This window comes from Leptinotarsa decemlineata, unplaced genomic scaffold (genome assembly GCF_025532065.1).
Source record: "Leptinotarsa decemlineata unplaced genomic scaffold, Ldec_3_MD MMD2_tig00000008_RagTag_RagTag, whole genome shotgun sequence".
NCBI lineage: Eukaryota > Metazoa > Arthropoda > Insecta > Coleoptera > Chrysomelidae > Leptinotarsa > Leptinotarsa decemlineata.
The window spans coordinates 3,317,613-3,344,575 of NW_027412537.1; the positions used below are offsets into that span (position 1 = coordinate 3,317,613).

The 26,963-nt window shown below is 36.3% G+C and overlaps 1 protein-coding gene across 5 annotated transcripts in view; it reads left to right on the forward strand.

Annotated features, from left to right (window-relative positions):
• Positions 1-26,963, forward strand: part of Dh31-R (Diuretic hormone 31 Receptor) — a 373,426-nt gene that overhangs the window by 43,743 nt on the left and 302,720 nt on the right. The window lies entirely within an intron of this gene.

Here is a 26,963-nt window from a genome sequence, read left to right on the forward strand (position 1 = left end):
TGGGGAACGAAGAGTCCTGAACGGACTACGTAGAGACAACACCATCAAAATCTCACCTGCAGATAAGGGAAACGCTACTGTTGTGATGGATACTGATCTCTACGAACAGAAGATCAAAGAGGTGCTTCAGAAAGAAAAATACACGAAGATCATAAGAGTTGTACCAGACAACCGTAAGGAAGTTGTACCAGACTTTGAAAAAACACCAAGTCTATTTTTTGGGAAATGAGAGATCATCGCTAACACCGCACCACAGTAAGCCCCCTCACTTGTATGGACTACCCAAAAAGAATGTTCCGCTAAGACCGATCATTAGCTCCAGAGATTCAGCTACTCAGAACAGATTTGTGAAAAATTCAAGGCATTTCGTTGAACTACTAGGGGAAATCGAAGTCAAGGAGCAGGATCAACTGATCGAGGAAGCACTTCAAATCATACAGAAGAAGCTATCCGACGATGGGGACCTGAAAGATAGAACAAACTTACCGATACAAGTAATCATGGAATCACTAGGATGTTGTGTACGAAACTGCTACTTCCCACTGAAGGACGAATTCTTTACGCAAGATGAGGGACTGCCAATGGGATATATATATATATATATATATATATATATATATATATATATATATATATATATATATTGTTATGATATTTATTGTTTATAAGAATCTTGACCACTGAGACTAGTTAATGAGTTTGTTTGTTTAAAATATAGGTTAGATACATTACCTTAGTTAGAAATGTCTTATCTTTTGTTCTCAGTAAAATGGTTACGCACACAATGTAACAACTAAATCATTCCTTAGTTGGTTTCCATTGAAATTCAAATGTCACAATCCAGTATTGAAAAGATCAGTCACCAGATATATATTTTCCTGAAACACAAAAACAAATTAATAAAACCATTTAGATCAATATTAGAAAACAAAACAACATTACAATTTATTCAAATTATCCAAATCAATATTTTGAAAGAGTTTCAATTTGTGAAAGGAAAAACACTCAGTATATGAAAAAACCATGTAGCTAAAATATTGTCTAACCTACTAGGTGAGAGAATTGGAGAGGAGCTCATGAATTTTGCAAAATGCAAATTTCAAAAATTAATTTTGTAAAATACAGAACATGAATTGTTATAAAACAACCAATATTGTAAATATTAGATATTAGAGTTTGTTTATGAGTACAAATGGTAAATAAACTAAGTGTAGTTTGAGTGAAGTGCCAAAATTTACAAATTAGAAGGTTTTTGACAGCATCTAGAAACTGCTGGGATCGTAATAGATCGCCATCTGCGGTGGGACCTGCAAATTAAAAATGTTGTAGGGAAAATAAGAGGATTATTGCATAAATTTAAATATCTGAGAAATTTTCTTCCTATATGAAATTTAAGAACATTATACCATGCACTAGCAGAGTCTCAATTGCAATACGGAATAATTGGATGGGGAGGGGTGACTGATACTCATCTAGAAAGTCTGAATATTGTGCAAAAATATATACTTAAAATAATGTATCGAAAAATACCTACTTACCCTAGTGATAACTTATATAAAGAATCTGGAATACTCGATGTGAGAGAACTCTATTGCTTGAGTATTTTGAAACATATTAAAAAAGGTTCCATAACTTTACAGCCTATGAACCATTATCATGATACTAGACACAAAAATAAAAATGTATTTCATCCTCGCTGCGAAAAATATATAGGACAACTTAACGCATATTATTTTGGACCTCGGCTTCATGAAATTCTTTCGATACCTATAAAAGACACTAAAAATAGAAATAGTTCCAAGAAAAAAGTCAAAATGTGGATCTATTTTACTGGATGTAATCGAATTATTTATATATTTTTATCAACCTTGAATTTTATACAATATCAACCTCAAATTCTGAAAACCTTTTTGTGTGTCATATATTTATTTCTTGTATTTTGTAACCAGTCAACCTTAAATATCTGCATGTATAAGTAATTGTGTACTTCTGAGTACATACCTATATATTTTAATATTTTACTACATTTTTTAAGATTATAACCGATCCTTTGGACCTATTTCATAATTCAATATTTTTCTTTATATGGTTGCCTGAATGTGATAATACGTACTACTGCGCCTGTTTTTCACATATGTCAAGAGTTTGACAACTCCGTTTATTTACTTTATACAACCTTTAATTTATTATGTTACATTATAGAGATAATAATTATATAGAAATTAGCATGCTAATACATTCATAATAGCATGAGAAGTCACACACAAGTGGTGTAGCAACTTACAGTTGTTATACACACTTCAGTGACCTATTCAGGTTTATTCACAAATATATGTACTTCAATTATTGTAAAAAAAATCCATATTAAAACAACTGGATACCATTCACAACAACGCCATCAGAATTATCCTCGGAGCTTTTTGCATGTCCAACGGAAAGCTTATACTGTGAAGCAAGTGAACCATCATTAGCCAACAGAAGGAAGCTTATGACACTCACCTACGCAGCATCCATCATATCCAATCCAGATAAACCGGTACACCACAATGTAATAGCACAGAGATTCAAAAACATTTTTGCAAAAAAAATCAGAGCAGACCCTTCTTTTTACCAAAGATGTAACCAGTATCTTTCGAGTCTCCAACTAAAACAACCAAGCATTTTCTCAACTCCTAATACACCCAATACTCCTCCCTGGATAATCCCCCGAGCCAACATTGAATATGGACTGCTACAATTTGAGATAAAGAATACAAATCACAGGATGTTCAATGTAGCATTCAACCATCTTCTGGAGCAATACGAAGACTTCTTTCCAGTATACACTGATGCATCTAAAATGGAAGATGGAGTAGGGGCAGCTTTCACCAGCTCTGATTTCAGCTGTTCATTTAAATTATCGAAAGAAAACACAAATTATACGCTATTTGGAGAGCACTAAAGTACATGGAGGAAAAGAACATCCCAAAATTTCTGATTGTCACAGATTCACTGAACGCTCTCGAAACAATTACACAACTATACACCAATCATCCCATCTTGCTTCGCATAAAACAGTCTCTCCACCTACTACATCAAAAACATATTTGCATCCGGTTTATGTGGGTCCCTTCACATATGGGCATAGTTGGAAATGAAAGAGCTGACAAACTAGCGAAAGAAGCAGTTACTAACCCGTTAACAGATACAGTGTTACTTGCTGTTCACATGGATCTGAAATCTCTATACAAGCAAACGATCATCAATAGTTGGCAATCACAATGGAATAGTTCGTCATCAAAACTTCATGAGATAAAACAGTCAGTATCTCCTTGGAAAAACAACCCCAATGAAAGAAAAGCCCAGGTCATTTTATCTCGTCTTCGTCTAGGCCACACTCGTCTCACCCATGGATACCTACTATCTGAAGAAAATCCCCCAGTATGTGAAGTGTGTGATAGTCCTCAAAGTGTTAAACATATTCTCACCGAGTGCGTGCTATATCACAATGAAAGACAAACTTATGGCTTCCCACCATCAATAAAGGACATATTAGGAGATGAATGTGATATTAATGATCTATTAACCAATTTGTTACATACTCTCTAATTTTTTTTTTCCATGTAATATATCGACAAGTCGCTAATGACCCTAGAGGTCGATGCGACTGTAAATAAATAAATAAATGAAAAATTATTGTAAAAATTCGAGCTTTCATGAATAAACATTATTATTGATCCTGGTGGTACTCCGTTTGTCCGAGGTGGTACGATTGGTCCGAGTAATTTTATTACGTCATTCATGAGAATAAATCAGTATAATTTTACTATTATCTACCCACCCTGAATATATTTTTCTCCACTCTTTCACAACAGATATGAATCGGCTGATTTCAGTTCTGTATCGTAATTTCCTCTCGATAAACAGTCGCAGTGTATTATTGTCAAGGCATTTATAAGTTTTCACTGACCTTCCCCCTTCAGACCTATGAAGAACTCGCAACAAATTGGATAAAACCCTTCACTTGTGAAATCAAATAACTGAAATTATTCAGAAAGTGAGCTATTTGAATATTAATATTCTTCTGAATTTGAAAAACACGTTGGTAATATTTATTCATCAACGTTAATCTTTCGACAACGCTATTTATGATTATTGATTGTTTCGTTTGCCACCATCATTGTGGTCAGCAGGGTGAATTATGGTCAGTCACTTCAACAAAAAGGGTATTTATAGATTAACCCAGATCGTTGGAAGGCTCTGCGTTAATGGATTGTTGACCAATTCATTCACATTTCATGGAGCGGTGTTTGAATAAATGACGAAAACGTCATTTGAAACCACCAAAATAACATATTTAAAGTACTATTTATTATTCACACGGCCAACGGCCTCAGTTGGTATTCTAATTTATAAGAAAAATTATTCTTCCAACGTGGCTGACAGTAAACAACTTTGAACAAGGAAATTATAGGAATCTGTAATAAAATATTGAACTGATTATATAGAGATTCGAAAATGTGATATCGAAATCAATAATAGGAAAGTGAAAAGTTTTTTGAATGAAATTCAAAAACTTTTTTGTCCGTTTTTATGAGTCTACTTCAATATCTTAAGTAGATAATAATGCAATTTGATCAAAATTTGAATCAGTGAACTTTTGCCAATGTAACACAAGTCGATTAATTCCGTTAGCATAAACATTGGGTGCTCGGGATTCGATGAAATCGACGAAGGCTAGTTTTTGCCTGGTCCTGATTTGCGAAGGTTCTACCGGTGAAAAATTTATCGAAGTATTGATAGTCGGGGAGTATTCTGGATGAGATTTGTGAAACGTGCGGACGTAGAGCGTTGTCGTAGGTTGAGAACTCTTCTATCGACCAGTTCCGGCTATTGATGATGCAATTTTTGGTACATTTAGTCAATTCAATGTTCCAGAAAGTTATAGTGAATCACACCAGCCGCTGACCACCATTCAGTTTTCAAGGCCTTTTTCTTTGTTGGATTTTTGCCTTTGGACACTATCTGGGTGACTCATCGGTGTCCAACCACTGCCCTGAATTTCTCCTGTTGTCGTAGAAGATCCAGTTTTGAACACGTGATAACCGGGTTGTCTCGTGTTCTGTCGATCGTTCTAATCGTGGGGCACCCATTTTTTGTGCTTTCTGACCTTTTCAATACTTTTCAAACCATCAAAAACTGAGAAAATGAGAACTGACGCCCAGTTCTTCCGCCATTTCACGCACCATTTATTACGGGTCAGGCTCCACCAGGGTCCTCAAATCCTCGTCCTGGATTACTTTAGGTAATCCCCACTTTGGGACTCATCTCCAAGACTAAAATCTCCGGAACGAAATTTCGCAAAGTAACGTTTGATGGTGCGTTCATTAACACTATCATTGCCAAATGACTGACTGATTTCCCGAGGCAAAAATCGTTTTATGGCATCATATAGTAATAAACTGAAAAGAGGCAAAAAAAAATTGGAAAAAATGAGCAGCATCATTGTTTATACAACCATACCGTAGAATAAATATTTGGAGCTACATATGGAGCTACAAAAATACATGACACTGAAACGGACAAAACTTATTCATTTTTGATAATATCATATTCAATATTGTTGTATTCGTTAAGTTATCCTGGTAATATGAATACAGACTGAGAAAGTATTCCAAAAGATCCACTTCCTAGTCTTACATGAATTGCTTTTCCGATAACTACGGACAGGTCAGTGATAAGTAAGGCCACTACTGTCATCATGTTGTTGTAATTTTATTGTTGAGAATATTAACATAATTTCAACAATAAGTAGAAATCGTCATGATTCCGTCATAATTTTATCATTTAGAATTAACTTCCATTTAATTTCGAAATTTTCGTCAGTAGTGTTCGCTAGGTTTTAATCTGCGAGAACTGTAGGTTGGTTGTTTCATCTCCGGTTCATTAGACAGAAGTAAATTAAATGACTGGGACATGACTATTGTCCATCATCTAATGGTTTTCAGTAACAGTAACAATTAGTGTATAAAATTGAAAACAACCACTTTTCCCAACCACCAGAAATGCAATACCCTTGATGTCTTCAGGAGATGAAGAAAATTGATTTCCAACTCTGAAACTGGTCTCTATATCTAACTGGGTGTTTGGGCAAACTTCTTATTTTCGGCAAAATAAGATTTTATTTTGACTTTTTGATATTTATTCAAAAACAGAACTGACAATAATAATGGTAACTATATAAAACAATAAACAATCTCAACTTCAATACTAGATGTGAAATTAATTCATAACATCCTCCAGGGCTAGCAAATTACTCTTTTGGCGTAAACAAAATGATTTTTGTGGAATGACGATAAACTCCTGTTGGTGTAGACACTTCGACTACCCGGGACAAGAAAAAATTCGCGTAACTTTTCTTCTTGGCCATGAGTTTCTGAGAAAAATTTCATCCGCAATAATGACGGTGTCTTCTTCTGAAATATCACTGCTATTCGATTTTGATGAAAATTGAATAAAATGTTCACTAAGGAATTCAAAAGATCAGGACCTTTTAATAAATTTTTTTTTGTGAGACGTAACGGCAGCTTCTTCGCAAGTCAAAACTTTTGCGTATCCTTTTTCAACGAAATTTCCTATCTTTATGGAATATTGCTCTCCAAAATGCTTATCTTTCTGCATTATCTTCTCCACAGTGTATAATCTATTCAACGTGGTAGCTCTGCTGACTGGAAAATGATATTTTCTTTTTTTCAAAGCAAACCAATTTCCCAGTGGTTGTTTTCTAACTGGCGGCATGAGTTGAAACGCCTTTTTGTCTCCTTCTCAAATATGATTGAATTTGCCATTTTCAACTCCCAAATTATCCATCAGAATAATTTCATTCATTAGTTCTTTTAATTCGTCATCTTCAAAAACATAATTTTTCATATTACATGTCATAGAATAGTGAGCGTCGACTCGATGTTTGAAAGATGATGAGTTTCCATGAATCACCCATCCTAATTTAGATTTTGAAATAACAGGTGCATTGGGAGGCCCCTGTATAACATCTCTGGCTATTGTTAAATCGATGTGGTCCTGTCCAATCAGAATCAGCGGTTTTGCAATTCTGAGATTGATTATGGTATTTTTCGCATTTCTGCAGACCACAACGTCTTCGATTTTTACATTTGAAAGTACGATGAGACGAATTGAGGCAAGGAAAGCAAACTTTTTTCTTTCACCCATTCCCATCTCTTATCAGTGTCGAGACGCAGGAAATGGTCGCATTTGTATATGAATGTATATGGAATGAGTAGATTTAGAGCAAAATCGGCAACACTTTTCCATTGATGAATTTTCTGTTCCAATGAAAACGTTCGTTCATTTTATTTTTCTTGTCCATATACGGGACTGTTGATGGAGAATGTGAAATAGAAGGTTTACATAACAAACAAGCTGCTGAAAATTCTTCATGTAACCACTCTGAAAACTTTTTCAACGATGGTGTATGTATATCTTTTCTTGTATATCTTTTCTTGACGATTATTCTTGACCACTGGAACTGAAGGTGTTCTGGCAATTTTTGAACGAGTTGACTAATAAGTTGGCTATTGTTGATATGTTTCCATTTTCAACGACTTTGCAGTGACATTAAGGTTAAGAACCGAATTGGCAAATTTTATAAAGGATATTGGAGAACGAGTGTTCACGGGTGGTAATAATTTCACTTTGTTCATCATGGATTCCATTATAAATTCAGGTCGTCCAAATCTAGCCTCTAACGTCTTAAGTATGTCATTGAGATTATCTGGAGAGACAAACAGTGGCTTCACTGCATCTAAAGCTTCATTTTTCAGGACTCTTTGTAAACGTAGCAAATTTTCTTCATCAGAGTAAGCACATGTTCCAGTGGATCGTTGATATAGAGAAATAAACATCGGCCAATCCTCAACATTGCCGTAAAAATAAGGAAGTTCTTTCCCCACAACATTCCTGCAGGATACCTTAGAAGATTCATTGTGGATTTGATTTTGTTTGGTTGCTGATTTGAATGCATCTGTCATTGCTGAAGTGAATTCTTTCATAAACTGATATGTTGTGATAGGTTCACTCATTGATTTTTCGGTTCCTGGGTTTGACTGCTTTGAATATGAAAAACTATTTTCTAATAACCAGTTAACAACTTTGCCATGAGTATTTTCCATTGAAATATCTGATAACTTGGCGTGTCGAAGAGAATTCCTTTTGCTACTTCTTTCAATGCTTTTTTTATGTATACAACTTTCTACAGTTTCACTTTGCTCACTACTACTTTCAATGCTTTTTGAAGATTTTTCTGCTTCCATAGACGTTTGAATCTCCATAATAGAAGGTTTTCTTTCAGTTTCACGTTCTAAATGTTCTAATTTTTGTTGTTCCAATTCCAATGCAACTTATTTGATTTCAATATTTTCAATTTACTTGTAGTTGAGCTACGTGACTTGGTAGATTTTGATGACTCAACTGATTCATTTGGCGTATATTTTGATGGCGGGATTCCAGCAGTGGCTCTGCTAATTCTTCGAACAGCACCTTCCTCTCGTGACATCATTCAATTGAGACTTTACAAATTTGACAACGGTTGATAATTTCCTTCTGAGAATGTGGCTTCAATTTGAAAAGGTACTGAACAAAACCGGAAGGACCAAAATGTTTGGGCAAACTCCTTATTTTCGGCAAAATAAGATTTTATTTTGACTTTCTGCTTTTTATTCAAAAACAAAACTGACAATAATAATGGTAACTATATAAAACAATAAACAATCTCAACAAGAGGATTGTTCCGAATTCTTGGGGTTCTTGTTGAATACTCTTCGTGAGCAAAACAATAGCAAAATCAATACTCCCAGCCGCTCTGGACTGAATGATTCCGTACAACCCATCTCGTCTTGTGTTTGTAAATCTTTTGCTGGAAAAATCCTCACTTGTTTACTTTATGGTAAATGTTCAAGAAGTACTGAAAACTTATGTGAATTTCTGGAACTTCATCTAGCTTTTCCTAATACGACTAATTACCAGTCCGTGCAAAGCTTATTGTTAAATAATCTGAAAATTGAATTTTTAACAGGCGATGATCGACTGTATTGTCAAACATGCGCCAAACTAACTGACTGTTATAAGGAAACGAGTATAGCTGAGGCACCAGTCAATCTAATAATAACACTGATGATTTTCAAACAAGACTCAACCTTTAACGGAAGTAAGAAACTCTTTGGAAGGTTCGAAATAGATGAACATTTCAACCTAGCAGACCACTGTTATAATATTCATGCAGTCATTGTTCACTGAGGTTCTGGCGTTGAATGTGGTCATTATTACGCCTTAGTCAAAGAAGAAACGGCCTGGTATAAGTTTGACGATAGTCGTGTCACGAAGTGTTCTGGTGATGCATTGAATTTATTGGAGCCTCTGGAGACACCCTACATTTTGTTTTATGAGAGAGAGGACATTGTTAGATCAAGATCTTCAGATGATGTGGTGCTGCAGGTTTTTCCGAGTTTTCCTGCAGCTGAAAAAGCAAATGCGCCACTGGAATCAATGAAGTCGCCCCGGAGCGCCAATTAATTTTTATTGTTGTATTTATTTTATTTTTATCGTTGTTTTAACATATTGTAATAATAAATCTCAACTTCAATACTAGATGTGAAATTAATTCACAACATTGGTTACATTTTCAATCAATCATGTTTATCGTCAAAACTCATTGAAGTTGATTACTACAAATTCAAACCAATGTAAACAAAATCATTATTTCCTAGGATTTGATAAATCTGACTGAAAACAAATTCTGAAGCACAATATTGGCTAATGTCGGCCTACAGAAGTTTCCTAGGCTCCCTAAATACTACATACAAATTCGCGCCGGTCACCTTTTATCACTTCTATCTCGTAGGACCCATGTTCTATTTTCGGAATTGGAAGGTTCGCTTTTAACCGCAGTGCTGAGGTGCAATGATTGGATTGAATCGTCTAAACAATGGTAGGCGTCCCTGTGAGACAATTTCTTCCGAAAACAGAATTAGTCAAAACAAAGCTTGCGCCGGAGTCCTGACCTGGTCTGATAGCCCCAAGAGTTCTTGGCCTCGTGGAGGAAAAATTTGAGAATATGTGACACAAGTAATTTTTCTTTATTTATTCATTCCCAAAAAATATCGCTGCTGTACGTTGGTTCTCCTCAGAAAACATTTTGGTTTTGTTGTTTTGACGAACAGTTGAAGTTTTAACGAATTTTATGTGAAAGATTTGGTTATTCTCCACACAACCAAATGCGTCCAACTGATTCCATAACTGTCTGTTTAACTCTTAAATCTGTTTTTTCATTAACCACCTGTCGCACCCCTACGAACGACAACCATCAGAAGTCAAAACTTGTTCGATCTAACGACTAACGAGGTCTTATCTTTGAACGCGTGATTCCTAACACGGGTTGGACGATAGCAAGTGAAAATCGATCGTTCAGCCTGTGGTTTGAACCACCGACCAACACGACCGTCGATTAGAGTGAGTGAACAAGGCACCCACGTCGAACCGACCGGCTACCGACCGACCTGGCCGTAGATATCTTAGGATTATGCCCATTTGAAATCGATACTCCAACATATACAGAAAAATGTATGGCTGAAAATATCCCAAAACAACGGACTTCAACTTTACTATCTTGAAGATCAATAAGAAACAAATTGGCTTCCATTGATGAAGGGAGGTGAGGGGAGGAAGGGGTGAAGCGGTACTAGCAGAAAGGGTGCGTGACTTGCAGAAGCTTGGTGTGTAATGATGAGAGATATAATGCTGACCGCTCCGTCTAACCTTCCACTTTGGTTCGGATCTTTAGGATGCCCGTGAATGCTCCAAGGTTCATGCAGAATGAAGCCATTCGCAGATATTTGAAGATGTTTACAGTATGTACAGTAGTCTAGTCAGTTGAGGAACCAGAGAGTTTTCGAGTCTGCGGAAACTCAGCTAGTGAAGGCCCCATAATGTCCGTGAACGATAAAAAGATGCTTTAACACCCTAATCAGGAAGAGGTGCACCAGGCCAGGGAGACGAATTAACATATTGAGTTGTGAACCATTCGTCCTCCTGACGATTACACCTTTGAAAGGGTAAGGGAACCACGCTCCATCCTAATTTATATGAAGACGAATCGAATACTAATGATCTTCATTAATTGGGTAATATTTGTGAATCAACTCGTTTGTTGAGGCAGTCGAGACAGTTTTCAATTCCACTAGTTTCCACTGGATTATCCTGGCCTGACCTCCACTCACTTCACGATGTCGGAAATGGTCATTACTTATTGATATCGATACGCCCTCTGTCATATTGAAGCTTTGAGAACCGAGAAAATGATTTATAGTTGAAAAAAATTGAACGGAAATTCTGAAGTATTTCTAATGAATTGGGAAACATTGTTTTTTGAATTTTGGACAATATTTTTTTGGGTTTTTCATTTATTACTGCCAGTTGTGTGTATGTCCAGAGTTAATCACTACGTGAATGAGAATCTAGAATCGTAAAGGTATTTAAATTTTGTTGTCATATATTCACGCCCACATGTAAATGGTTTTTATTTCCGATAATCTTGTTATTTCATCCTCGTGCTTCTTCAGGAATTCTTACAGCATGCCATGTTTTTGAAAAAATTGAAATAGCCGTTTCTTGCACGTGCTGATGAGCCAAAACAAATGCCAATTTTCATATCATGCCAGTGTGGTCATACACATTACGGAATTATGACAGGTAATGAAAATTCAAATGAGTATCCTTTCCGCAGGGCGCAGGGCTTAGCGTTCCTAACGAAGGATATAATACGTTTTTCGGGGTTTCAGCATTTAACTCTAGTTTGATGTTGTGCTCTCTGGTTAATTATTGTAAGCATTTCTTTACAGATGTCTCTTTGAATTTCATGCTCCGCTCGAGATAGAGAATTGTTTTTTGTTTAGAGAAAGCCATTTTACGTTTTCTTTCAAGGAATAATCTCCGAAAAACCCCGCGAAAGCTTGGGCTTAGCGCATTCACCATTTGTTTTCTTGACACCCATTCCAGCCTCATTTTACTGGTTTATCCAGGTATTTTATCGTATAGTATAAATTGCTGATCTATTAGAACTCAAAGCTTTACTTTTGCATTGCAAATAGTATACAAAACTTGTTGAACAATGAATGTGATATAACAAGTCCGGTTTAGCCAACATAAAATTTGGGACAGTTTTCACAGTTCAAATTGTAAACTATCGTAACAATTTAACAAATTAACTGTCTTAAACAAATTTATTTCCAACAAATTTCACTAATCACATACTAATTCATTTACAACACTTAGCAACTAACGCTTAATTTATTTCCAGTAGGTATTTGAATTCCTTGTTTAGCCGCTCGATTCACTTCCAGAACTCCCTCTTGAGTCGGGAAGCCAGGTTTATAAATATAGTGTAACGGTTCTTTCTAGAAATCTGTAGTCGGTTCGATACTCGACTAGAGTTTTACCGGCGGTTGTCGACTGTATTCTTTCGCGGTGATGTCATGTATTTGTTCGCTGGCCGGCATATCGGTCAGATATCGACAGCTTCAGATTCGTTACACTATGTTAGATTGTATTCACATACAGTATTGCAGTTTAGGAAAAGTTTTCATTCTAGAGATATTATATCGATAAAAATGTCTCTTTTTCATCCATCTGTTGAATTCTCCAATTCTAAATAACCCTCGTGAATTTTTCCATGTCGAAACTTTGACTAGATTAAAAAATTTATCAGACCTGTGAGATATGTACGGAAAATAAAAGACACCATAACAAACAGAATATTCAAGACCAACACAACACGATGACATGAGACAAACGAATGGCTTTATCTATAAATTTGAAGAGGTGGCGTCTGTTTTTATTGATGTAAGAAATAATTCTGTAGAGTTTTTGATATTGAGTTTTTCACAATCTCTCACGTGTTCATAAACCTGTGTTTTGAGAAAATATCAGGTTTGTCTAATATAACATTTGGGATACAGTTCAATTCGTAAACTATGTTAGATTGTATTCTCATACAGTATTTCAGTTTAGGAAAAGCTCTTGTTCTGGGGATATTATAACAATGAAAAATTCCCTACTTTATTCATTCGATGTGGAATGAAATCTCCATTTTTAAATAACCCTCGACGTACACCCTCCGTGAATGTTTCAATGTTCTGTATCTGAAATTCATGAAATGAAATGACTACTTGAATAAAAATTTTATTTCGTGTATACAAATATAAACCCTCGGCATAAAATGTTACCAACATTGTTCGAGAGAAGTCACTTTGAAACAAACGAGGGTCTGTGAATACCAGAGGTTGCCTTATCCTAAAACCCAATAACTCACGAAGTAACCGCATTTACATGGTGTGATATTTCATTCGGTATTTTGTTTCCCTACATATTCGTGCTCGTGTTTTTGTATTATAACAGTGGGAACCGTGTTTAAGGTTTAGTCATTATATCACCTTCACTTTTTGTGTTTATCAGGGATATTAATGGAGGTTTGAACAGAATAGATTTCCCTGAAAGTGACTACGTCTATTATACAGTATGTCAACGTTTTATTTTCACCATGTTAGAAATGAATTGAATTATAAATTGAAAGGGGTATAATTTGAAAAAGAACAGTTTTGGATTTCTACTTCTCCATCTTCATTTTGTATAATTGAGTGTTCATATGAAGGTATTTGTTTTGAACGTATTTTTCTTTTATGTGATTCAATGTTCATATGAAATTACCTGTTTCGAGAGGGTTTTTTCTTCCAGTTTGTGCCTGAAAGTTACGTCTTTCCTTGAACTACACATCTTTGTATAGGGTTTATTTTGAAATTATTTGCTTAATCCTTTTTCCAAGTTTTCCTCACTTTTTGAACAGTATACATAATATAGGTGTTGACGAGCAAATGTTGGCGGAAAGCAATATACAGGGTGTTTCAAATTCAATCCTCACCAATGGGATCTCGAAAACTATGACAGATACGAAGATGGTTACATTGGGGCAAAGTTGCTCATTTACCTAATTAACTATATGCTGTTGAGAAAGTTCTGAAATTCTGAGTATATCCGGAGACATCCGGAAAAAACAGAAATTTTGGAAAATGGTTTTAATTTTTTTCTGGCTTCATTTTTCGAAGGATTCGAAAATAAATTGCACATCCACATTGCCACTTTTTGCTTGCTACATAATGGTGTTTCAAATTTGCTATCCGACGTTTTGTCTTCCGGTCACCATCATCAACTTCATTTTTTCTCATGGGTGCTATATTGGATTCTTTCGGTTTTGAATACAACCAGATTTTAACTTTTCAATGATGTATCATAAGTTATCATTTTTAATTGAAAAATTGGAGATATTGAAAGAAATTAATTCCTATCATAATAGGCTTTGACTTTGATGTTTCTGAAATTGTTACACTTAATGACATTTTGATATTGTACAAGTCATTGAATTTTTGGCTGTATAGGCTGTATATTGGCTGTATAGGATTTATTTTGAATTTATTTGCTACAATCTTTTCTTTTTCCAAGAAATCATCGATATATAAATTCAAGGAGTTGAGAAAAAATGAAGCTGTGGAACTACCAAAATCATCTTCAGGAAGGAAAAGGCACCTTTTGATTGAAACTATAAACTTGCAATTGACGAATAAATAATTTGAACAGAATTTGGAAGATAGATTAACCGTGACATGTTTCTGCAACCAATTATCTACGTCTAATAACTCAATCCTACTATACAAATTCAGTTTCGCTGACAATGTAGCTCACCTTACCGACTAAACTCATAACTAAAACCACTCGCGTAGATTTAATCCAATAAAAATATTGCTTCCACACACTAAAACTACAACTAACCAAATTGGTGCCATCGGGAGGTGAACTATATCAATTTTTTAATTTTATTTCTGTTCATACATCAAAGATTCCTTGGGATTTTTTCCTTAATTTTACCCGAGTGGTTCATGAAACGAAGTGTATCGTTTGAAATGAGAACTTTGGTACTCTTTGAAGTTGTCATGATAACATTCCGCTATTTCCAGACTTTTGAAAGTATCTAAAAACTCCAATTTTAGGCAACGTCCATCTACTCTGTGGACGTTTTCCAAGTCACGATGAGCCAAACAAGACTTTTCTGGTTTCTGATGTGATAATGATGATATATTGATATGCACCACATGTCCTTGTCAAGCCCGATCACGGACGAAATAGAAGAAATAGAGACACAGGTGGAAACGATGGTACGTAGACTCAGAAGACAAAGAAGGGACAACACGCAACCCCTGGTACCAACATCTCCCGAGGAAGTGAAAGATATCGTGAGACGTCTAGCTAATCGGAAAGCCCCAGGCCCAGACCAAATAACAAACCGGGCTCTGAAAGTTCTACCACGAAAGGGTATAGCAGCTATAACAAACATCATAAATGCTATACTCAGACTGCAGCACTTTCCGCACCCGTTCAAGGAGACGACGGTCATCCATATCCCGAAGCCAAAGAAAAACCACCTATTCCCGAATAACCACAGGCCAATCAGCTTAAGCCCTTCCTTAAGCAAAGTGGCAGAACGTGTCATCCTGAAAATATTAGAGGACCAAACCAAAGAACTAGGAATCCTACCACACGAACATTTCGATTTCAGATCAGAACATTCGACAGTTGCAAGTCCTGAGGGTAGTAGACTTTGCCACGGAAGGCTTCAACCTCGGCAAAGGATACAACACCAGAGCGATTTTCTTAGACGTCTCCAAGGTGTTTGACAGAGTCTGGCATGATGGACTTCTGGCCAAAATGATCAACTTTGGTTACACGAAACCAATGGTAAGATTAATCGAGTCTTCTCTAGCTGACAGGCGATGCCGCTGCAGAGTAGGACAAGAACTCTCAAGGTTGCGATTACTGGAGACAGGGGTCCCACAAGGTGCATTCCTTTCGCCACACCTCTTCTCGGTATACACAGCAGACGTGCCCAAGCCGGAGAACAATTTCAACAAGTTGGCGCTCTACGCGGACGACACAGCTCTGCTGGTGAGATCAACAAGCCAAAGGCACGCCACCAGATATTTGCAAAAACAGGCAGAGAGATTAGAGGAATGGGCCAGAATCAGACAACAGTCAGGCAATACTGTTCACCCGGAGGATGGTACATCAGGAAGAAAACGTCATCTTCAACGGACAAGAGATTCTTTGGATCAACGAAGCTAGATACATGGTGGTCAACCTAGACAAAAGATTAACGTTCAGGTCTCAAGTACCAGCTGTTGCAACGACAGCTAAGCTCCTTAGCTACGAACGACAACCCTCAGAAGTCGAAACTCAGCTAAGGGAGATAGCTAGTGAGCTAAGGATTAACAAGGTCTCACCTTTTAACGTTTGATTGGACGATAGCAAGTGAAAATCGATTGTTCAGACTAGGGCTTGAACCACCAACCAACGCGGCAGTCAATTCGAGTGAGTGAACGAAGCATTCACGTCAAACTGCCTGGCTACTGGCTACCGACCGCCCTACTACCGATAATCATGTATGCCTGCACTGCCTGGGGCCAGTGCACAGCGATATACAGAAGACAGATCCGGTCGTTTATGAACGCGTGCGTAAGGATCACGGTAAACCCGTAAGATATGTACCGAATAGGTACATATTCCGGGATCTAGACCTGAACATTCACTACGTAGACGCATAGATGAGGAAACACGCAGAGGACATGTTTGACAGAATACGAGCGCACGACAATAAGCGCTAAGCCACCTACATAACACAGGAGGCCAACGAAACAGAACGGAAGACCACCCCCCGAGAATCGCTGTCAGGAGGCCCCGGTAAGTATAAAAATTTCGTAACCAGACTACAAAAGGGGTGGATGGACGAGAAGGGATGTTTTACATACATTGACGGTATGGAAATAATTTCAATTCAGGGCACTCAACCCGGAAGTGGCATGAGGGGGTCCATAACATAGGCTTCAAAACATAACAACAAAACATTAAAATATATTTCAAAACTGTTCACTTGAAAAATGTTTGGTTACCTCAATGGCAAAATGGTGTGAAATGAAATGTGTAGGATTTATGGTGTAGGTTGTGAAGACTGTGACAAAAATTATGTTGTTAGAGTAGACATTTTTTCTAGGAAAAATTTCTATCGAATTGATGTAGGTGAATTTGATTTTAGAATTATTGGGTAGTTAGACTTTTCTCTCTCGAATAACTACAACATTTATACTACCAGAAGCGTGTTATTGTAGGACAAAAATTTCCATTTTCATGATCATTTCTTGGTTCACCACTGTTAATAAACAACATATTTCTTCACCTATGTTGACTGAGCGAAATTTGATTCAAAATTCAGAATAGATTTCCGCGGATAGAGGTGGTTTCACTCTGGTTCAATATATTATGTCTATAATAATTCACCAGATTTTGTGTCGTATTCAAAGTACCAAAGCATTCACTTCGAATGATGAAAAATCGATACATGGAAACGTTGGAAACATGTTTCCTGCGTGAAAAACGGCGTCTATTGACTTTTGGTAAGTATTTTTATTTTTCGATGAAATTTCGTAGATTATGAGATCGGCTCAACCCTGAATTGGGATAAATTGAATGAAGGAGTTTAGAATGGAACGAGTGAGGATCCAAATGATATTGAAGTATAATATTCATATATAACGTTGATAGATCCTTCGATATTCGAAAATTTCTCCAGAGAGAAATTTCATTTCGGAAATTGTCTGCGAGTTATTGGTTATTATACATAAATTCCCCGAAAATATCGTAGATGTCAAGTCATTATTAACCTCATTCATCATTTTCTTTATCTACGTCGTTGTATAACAGTTGGGCTTCAATCCAGAATAATGGTGTGCTTGGGATGGAACAATGTCTGAATAAATGAGCTGAAAGGTTTTACTGAATACACACGTGTGCGTATTTAGTGAATGTGATATGAATATTAATGAATTGCAACATGTCAAAATAATGTTTTCCAATAAAATATTGAAAGCTGCTGATAGAACAGACAAAATAATAGTTTATAAAATTTATAAATTGATTCGGAAAAGGATGTGAGAAACCCTTTCAAAATTGAATGAATGTGCAAGTGAAGAACTGATATGAATGACAGAAAAATCGACGTTTTGTTCAATTCTATGAAAAGAGTTTCTGTTTCTTTGATTGATTTGTTATATATAACGATTTATGATGCACTGTTTGGAACCTTTGGTGTAGTAATGAATATTACTGGAGTTTTTTCCCAACACCAAATCGTTATTTTTAACACCCTCGACACGTGTTTCGATCACCAAGTGATCATCTTCAAGAGGATGTATCAACTCTTCAATATTCCTCTTGAAGATGATCACTTGGTGATTGAAACACGCGTTTAGGTGTTAAAAATAACGATTTGGTGTTGGGATTAAACTCCAGTAATATTTATCAAGTTAGTGTTGAAGACGAGAATAAATTTGTTTTTTAAAACGTTAATCTATCTAGCCTTGACAATTTCGTTGTAAGCAGGTTTAGAATACGAGTTTCGGAAATGATTTTTCTCATTACAGAAAACCGATAATCAGTTAACTAGTTTAGTGATCTAATAATTTTTCTGAAGAAAGGTTGGTTGGGTAACATGATCATTTATTCTTGAAAAACAATTGTTTTCTCGCCAACGTTCCGAATCTAATTGAATTCTTCTTCAGAGTTCTGTAATAATGAATTTTCATAAACACATTTCCCACAAAACTTATACGATTATCTCCATGAATATAGAAAAAACGAACAATTAACCTTATTTCGAAAAGTGCACTAAAATTATCGATTTTTCTGTTGTTGGTTGGGTAAAAGAATAATTTTTTTCTTAAAAAATATTGTTTTCTTGCCAACGTTTTAAATTTAATTAAAATCTCCTTCAGGGCTCTGTAACAATGAAGACACCTCCCACAAAACTCATACGATTTATTATTGTTTCAATTTCACAAGAAATAATGAGTTCCTAATTAAATTACTCTACGAAAAGTAGTTTTTCGTGTTAATATTACTATTTTAAAAACCATTAGACATAAAATACAACATTGCAACAACCAAATCACAGAACGAGATGAAACAAATGAATGGCTTTGTGATTCTGATAAGGTGGTGTCTGTTTTTAATCAATGACAGACAGAAAAAGAATGAAATGAATGAATAATTTACCTTTTTCATTCTTTTCTTTTTGATTTTCTTTTTCATTCTTTTACTCACCGAATAATGTAGTTTCTTCGTGTAAATATTATCATTTTACAAACCATTAGACATATTAGATACATTTAAAATAATAAAAAATATTGCAACAACCAAATTTTCGAGACAATATCAACACAGAACGAAATGAAACAAATTTATGGATTTGTGATTCTGATAAGGTGGTGTCTGTTTTTTAATCATTGACAGACAGAAAAAGAATGAAATGAAATAAATGAATAATTTACCCTTTTTCATTCTTTTTCTTTCTGTCATTGATTGAAAAATAGACACCACCTTATCAGAATCACAGATAAAGCCATTCGTTTGTTCCATGTCGTTCTGTGTTGATGTTGTCTCGAAAATTTTGTTGTTGAAATTATTTTTATTTTTTTAAGTGTATCTAATATCTGTTTCAAAAATCTGTTTTAAAATCTGTTTTTCCGTTAATCACTTAATATGTCTAATGGTTTTTGAAATAGTAATATCAACACGAAGATACTACTTTTCGGTGAGTAATTTTCAAATGAGAACTCATTATTTCTAGTAAAATTGAAACGATAATAATCGTATGAGTTTTGTGGGAGGTGTCTTCATGAAAATTCATTGTTACAGAGCCCTGAAGGAGATTTTAATTAAATTTAAAACGTTGGCAAGAAAACATTATTTTTTAAGAAAAAAATTATTCTTTTACCCAACCAACAACAGAAAAATCGATAATTTTAGTGCACTTTTCGAAATAAGGTTAATTGTCCGTTTTTTCTATATTCATGGAGATTTTATAATGAACAGTTGTGAGAAGATAGTAATACCTACAAAATTTTCATTAACTTCAACAAAAATTGACTTCAAACAATATTTTTCATTCACTCAGAATAAGCAAACGACAGCAAAGTGAAGTGACCAAAAATCTATCAACTCAAAATATTACCTTATTTCACTTCAGATACTTACCGTAACTTTTTCTATTTATCAATGTACATACAACAAAATATTCAACTGTACTATTTAAAAACCGTCATCTACGTCAGATTTTTCTCACTGTCAGATCTATCAGTGTTTTAATGCTCAAATCTAGACTGTGAGTTGCTAAAAAATTCACGGCTCTGTCTTCTGAAAGACTATGAAGAATTAATTTTTGTCCACAATGGGGTTTTCTCATCAAGCAGTTCTCTGAAAAGATATTGTTAGGACAACACGCACAAATTATCAATATACGAACAACTAATTAACCTGCCAACTTTATTGAATTGATATAAACAAAAATCAAAATACATACCGAAAAGCTGACCCGGTTGAAACGGTTTGAAAGTTATAATATGATTTTGTAGTTATATAGTTTGAAACCTATCAGATAATCATATAATTCTTCTGGTAAATGAATAACTAGACGTTATGAATTAAAGCTCCCGCTTAGTTTGTCTATTTGCCTCACGGAATCAATAACTACTGAATGGACTTTCATAGGGTTCTATGACAATGTAATCTGTATGAAATCGGGACGGTGGTGCGAGCTTTCATCCACGCTTCGAGATAAAAGAAAACAGTCACTACATATTATTCCTCTTTTATAGGTTCACAAAAAGGTCCGCGATGTCTTACTGGCAATTTGACACACTGGCACACTCCTTTTTTTAAGGACAAAACACAATCACTACAGGAAAATCCTTAAGGCGCTCTCAGATCGGTGCCTGTGCGAAAGTTTCTGTTTAAAAAATCTATTTAAAATCTGTTTTTCCGTTAATCAACTATCGCGCCTATACGACCACTCTCAGAAGTTGAGAAACTTGTGCAAGCTAAGGACTAACGAGGTATTACCTTTTAACGTGTGATTTCTAACACGGTAGAAAGTAGCGATTCACATTGGATTTGAAACTCTGGGGATTAAATCCATTTGGAAAAACGTTCTCAGGAAGTTTATTCCACATAAACGCAGTTCTCCAGATGAAAGAGTTCTTTAAAAAGTGAAATTCACGCATTTCTGATATGTACCGCTCTTGGTGGAATCATATGTGCCAAGTCACTTCAACACATCTGGTGAAAGTATCTATAGAAGAGAGACAAATCTCCAACCTTTCTTCGATGTTCCAGGGAATCAAGGTTGCACGTGATGTTCGCGTCTCCAATCAGGCGGATGGCTCTTTTCTGGATGGAATCCAGCAACTTCAGGGTATGTTTGGGGGCAGAGCTCCATACATGAGAACAATACTCCAAAGAAGGCATGGTCTGAGTTTTATAAAGCATCAAAAATTTCTGAGGTTTGTACAGTTTTCTGGTTCGGAACAGTGTTCCAAGTTTTGAGAAGAGGCTTTTGCAATTCCAGCAATATGATTGCGCCAAGACATATTGGGTACATTTTAACCCCCAACAAACTTATCGAAGCAGAAAGTGGAATTGTCTGACCTGACATTTTTATATCCGGTTCGGAGGCATTTATCCTTTTGGGGGAAAATTATGCCTGGGTAATTGAAATATTCTGAATTATTTCTAATATATATAGTCAGCGATAAAATAGTCTATGAGAGACCATAGCATTGGTGCATAGCATGAGAGACCATAGCAGTGGTGCATTACATGCGTGAAAAGTCACTCATGCAATAGTCTCCTATATTTCAACCTAATGTCGATAATTATGAGAATACCCAGCATGAAACTGTTCAGGAATGGAAATGAAATTCAGGCTGATTTCAATGATACGATATCAAAGTCAAACACAAAAAAATAACGACGGTTTTTTCCACCGTCACGAAGATATCTTGTTACGCTGCGAAACAACAAATTTTAATTTCATTAAACGTATTTGGAAATTAATTTTGAAACCGCTTTGATATGTATACTGTGGATGGAAGTTGTACAAAAGAGACTGCTTTTAATTGGATTCAGCTTAAATCGAAAAACTTCAGGTATGAGTTAACACAAACACCGCCGTATCTTATATCGTCTTGTTATAACTTTCACGGGAAAATAAAAAGTGAAAGCTTTATCAACTTTAGTCTGGGAGGATTACGTATTGAAGGAGTAGGTTACGGTAGTGAAATGAGTCCAACAAGTGTTCAGCTGATGATTCGGATAAATGTTTCAGAGCTGGACTATACAGTGCATTTCTTTAATGTCACTCTTTTTATTTTTTGACCAGGTCAACTCAAAAAATATAAATTTGAGGTAATGAAATTATTGCATGAATACTTTATTTTGAAGTGAAATTAACAGATGAAACTTTCAATATAATAATAATAATACCGTCTTTATTATCTTCTAATACATTCGAATCAAATAAATCATGTACAGTTCATTTATTATAAGAAGACAAAAGGCCAAGTTCAATTTACATGATGACAAGTCATCATTCAATTGCTCTTCCACTTAACCTCAGGCGACTGGGCACCATCTGAGAAAAAAAAATTCAAGGAAAGGGGGTCTTGTTACACATCTTTTTGAAGCTCCTGAAAAATGCTTCACAACCCTAGATTATAACGTCACTATCTTCAACTACTACAAAATGGCGGAACTTTAAAAATTGCCTGAGTACATTGACATTTAACTATCTACATATGAGGTAATAAGCTTGAAGTCAGTTCAGAAGATGCTCGAAATTGTTTCCTTGAACCTCTTGACATATGAACAATCTATCCAATATTTCACGCCGAACACTATCGAACACGGTAACGTCAATATATCTACCTATATTTATTATTCTCTACCGTATATCCAATATTGAATTAGGTTCAGTTTCGTACAACTTTTGCTTCAAATAGCCCCATAAAAAAGTCCAAAGGTGTCTGGCAAGCGGGCTGGCCATTCTGTAGGACCTCGACGGCCAATCCAACGACCGGGAAAAGTAGTATACAAATAGTTTCTCATTTATCTGGAGTGATATGGTGGTGATCCATCTAGTTGGAATACAATATCCATATCGAATACATTAGGATTCGCTTCGACGATTTATGTGATGAGAGGGTCAATAATAGTTTCCAGCATATTCAAATACAGCTACCCTGTTAAATTTCAATCAATGAATAGAGGTCCTACAATATGGTTTCCCAATATTCCTGCCCTAACGTTAATTTTTTCTGGATATTGGGTATGTGTTTCCCGGAAAACGTGAGGGGGTTGGTGTCACTCCAATAACGGCAATTTTGCCTGTGAACATTGCTGTTTAAAAAAAAGTACATTCGTCACTAAAACAAATATTGTGAAGATAGGTAGGATGCCTTGCAATGGTTTCCGTCATCATTTCGCAGAATTCTGTTCTTTAATCAGGGACATCTTCAGTTAATTGGTGTACCATTTTAATTTTGTATGGATGATACCTGTTCCTCTTCAAAAGACTCTTCACACAGTAGAAAGAGACACCTCACAAACATTCGCGACGGAATAAGTAGACTATTCAGGATTTACTACCATCTCACCAATTATTTGCACTTGCTGTTCTTCCGGAATGGACGGATGACCTGGGAGCTTTTTGTTATGTACACTACCGGTAGTTGCGAATTTGGATACAAGTTCCCTCAAATATTTTCTACAGATAGGACGATTCGGAAAACGTTCATCCAAAATATTCGGTCTCGTAAAAGTTTCGCGTCGCACCGTAAATAAAAATCGCTTCAATTTTTTCTTCCAATGGACGAGAATTGACCATTTTAGAGATTGTTGACGTTGTACCTTTCTACTAGTAAAACCGAAAACTAAATGAGAATATTCTAACTGAACAATGATTTTCATTGTCGTTCCGACATTTTTTGTCGTTTTTATAAACAAAAAATGAATTAACAAACCTTATCGGGTTGTTGGAATAGCCATATGGCAGATAAAAAGGAATATTTCTATAAATATCGATATTAATGTGTTTGTCTTTAAGAAATTTAGTGGTAGGTGAAAATATCGACTTCATATTCTGGGGTTCTGAAGTATTCTCATCAGGTGCTTCAAAATGATGTGCCACAAGAGTCACAAGGCCCCGCTTTCAATTTAATTTTTTCCCAGTCGTCATTTTGAAAGTTTAATCAGTTGATTTCATTTCAAAATGAAGTATTTATGCATTGATTTCATCATCCAAAATTTCAATTTTTTGATGACCCGTTCAAAAAATATAAGGGGGGGAACATTAAAGAAATGCACTGTCTGCCTAGTTGTACTAACATTCCATAACAGGAGGCACTAAATTCTAAGAAATATAATTGCATTGAAACGAAAAAATTATTGTCAGGTTGTTTGATATATTCTGTCATATAATTTTATTAGTATAATTTACGTACGCCACTGCAAGATACACATTGAGACAAATACGCCACAGTTATTTCTGAGAATTTAGTGTCTACTATTTTGAAACTTTATCATAGACATACTCTTGTTCAATCGTTAATTGTAGAAAATAATGTAAAACGTGCAAAAAAAATCTACGGAGCACGTTTCTTGCAAATTTTGTCAAAAACTTTTTATTTATTATATTTTTTGGCTCTGCATCATTTGCTATCAAATTTCTCTTCCACTAGAAACTATTTCTGCAAAGTATGAATGGAAAGTAAATTATTTTCATTCATTTGACAACTTCGACTACGTATTGATTATATCCAGTGAAATATTTATAATCAATATAATTTGTAATTCATAATATTCACTAAGATAGGTTTGCGAAACAGCAGCACGTATTTTGCCTCACAGTCCTGCTTGAGGAAGCTATTGCAGAGCGAAACACATCTCACGGTTTTGTTAACCTATCATATCATCTCAATAACCTATATTTTTGAGATAAAAATTGTATATATATATATATATATATATATATATATATATATTTGTATATATATTTCAACATCTATCCAGTCATATAAGGGTGGTCGGGAAACTTTCCGACCTAACAAAGATACAAGACATTTTCCATTATAGTCTCCTTTCAACTCTATATACTTCTCTCAGCGATGCTCCTATCTCTGTAACCCGTCCAAATAGTACTGGACGTTTTTCTCCGCAAAATAATTGTTCACGAAGGTGATTGCCTCTTCATTCGACGGAAGTCTCTGTCCTCCGAGCGCAAGTTTTAGATCAGAGAACAAAAAAAGTAACTTGACACTAGATCTGGTGAGTGAGGCAAATGGTCAAGCAAATCAAACCATAAATCGTGGATTTTCGCCATGACAATCGTTGAGGTGGAGGACGCTGCGTTATCTTGGTGGAACAGGATTTTTTTCTGCAAATATGTCCGTTTTTTCACAAGTTCTGCCTTCAACTTGTCAAGTAGTGATGTGTAGTATGCTCCTGTAATGGTTTTTCGTTTAGAAGATAATCGATTGAAATAACTCCAAGACTACCCGTGGGTTCGGTTACCTATCAGGCGCGTCCCCAGGTGATGAATAGGGAACGGCCAGGGGAATGGAGGCCCTGTCCGGGAAGCCAATGTCGCCTCACGGACGGGGTCGCCGGACTCCTGGTCAGTGGCAGAAATAAGTAGGGTGAGGGAACTAAAACTCCCCAGAAGCCTTTGCAAAACATGCCACCGTGGACTAGCCTACCCAAGCTAAGGTGTAAGGAACCGTGCTAACAACTGAATAAACGCAGGGTGATATGCGGTTACGACCGATCCCCTTGGGGACTTGGGCGAAACCTCATTGTAATCAGCCTATATATGGTAATGCTGGGCTCTGCCAGAGGTGACCGACTCTTTCCTTGCTACTCGTGTGAACACACATGAATAAAACAAACAAAAACAGAAACAAGGACAGACACAAGGACAGAAGTGTTCACCCCAATTGAGGCGGTGGCTGAGGATGAACAGAAATGTCCCTACCAATCTACCGCTTGGAATGAGGCTGGACATAGCAGATCACCTCGTGATGTAATACAAAGGCCAAGGCGTAAGACATTTGCGGCGTCGAGGCCAAAAGAAGAAAGAGAGCAAAGAAAGCAGGAGTGGCAGCAGCTATAAATGCGCCCTCCTCCTTCCTTACTCCACCTCCAACAGCAAGGGCACTACCTACGGCGGGCGCCAAGAGCTCCGACTTGAATAAATGCAAGGAACCGGCTGCCCCTGCAGGAAAGCTCTCTCACTTGTGCACCTCCACGGTGAGAACCCCAAGAAGGTTGAAGAAGCCGTGCAAAGGCAGTAATGTCGCTACACCTTCCAAAACATTCGCGGAGGCCACCATGAGACACCTCAAGGTAGCCAAAGGGAGTATGTGTTCGGCGAGTCTTGGCCTACACCTGCCGAAATAAAGAAGTTGTCTCCTAGTGACCTCCACCTTCCTGGAAAGGACAGGATAGACGATGACCTAGGAGGACAACTCCTCGGGAGGCTGTACATTGGGTCACATGTCGCCTAAGTGCTGTGGGTCTACACTCATATTCCCTACTCTACAGATACAGAGATACAGAACTCCCAAAAGCTATCCCAAAAACAGTCTCCATCACTTTCTCAGACAAAACAAATTGTTTTTGCTTTTTTTTTGGAGCCGGTTTTCCCTTTGCAGTCCACTGTTTGGATTTTATTTTTATTTCGGGCGTATCAAGTTTCATCTACAGTAATTAATCGGCGCCCATGCTCGGATTTATGTCGCCTAAACTGCGCCAACAGAAATGTTATTCGAACACGTTTTTGGTCTAACGTGACACCTAACGAACGAGCAGCTTTCTCATGCCTAAATGTTGAGTTGATATGTGACAGACAGGTTTTTTTTTGACATGTTCATATCCTCTGCTATCTCTCTTACATTGATTCGGCGGTCGTCTAGCAGCATATGGTG